Consider the following 335-nt stretch of genomic DNA (forward strand, 5'->3'; position numbering starts at 1 on the left):
ATATATATATATATATATATATATATATATATATATATAATTTATGCATTTCCTTTATTTTTTTTTCTTCCCTCTCTTTTTTTCTCCCTTCTATCGTTTCACTGATTCTCTTTTGATGACTTTAGTGAGACAAACATCCACAGAAGACACTCAAGGGATCAATACACAATTGCAAGAAAATAGAAGAGGTGTCACATCACACCAGTCTTGGATCGCACTCTAGTCTAGTCTTTTCTCTCGTGCGTGTTACTTATTTTATAGCTCAGTCAAGCAGATTATATATTTATATATATTTACGTTAGTGTGTATACAGTTTATTTTTCTTTTTTTTTTTT

The sequence above is a fragment of the Trypanosoma theileri genome (genome assembly GCF_002087225.1).
Source record: "Trypanosoma theileri isolate Edinburgh chromosome Unknown TM35_Tth_22_V1, whole genome shotgun sequence".
In the NCBI taxonomy this organism is placed as follows: domain Eukaryota; phylum Euglenozoa; class Kinetoplastea; order Trypanosomatida; family Trypanosomatidae; genus Trypanosoma; species Trypanosoma theileri.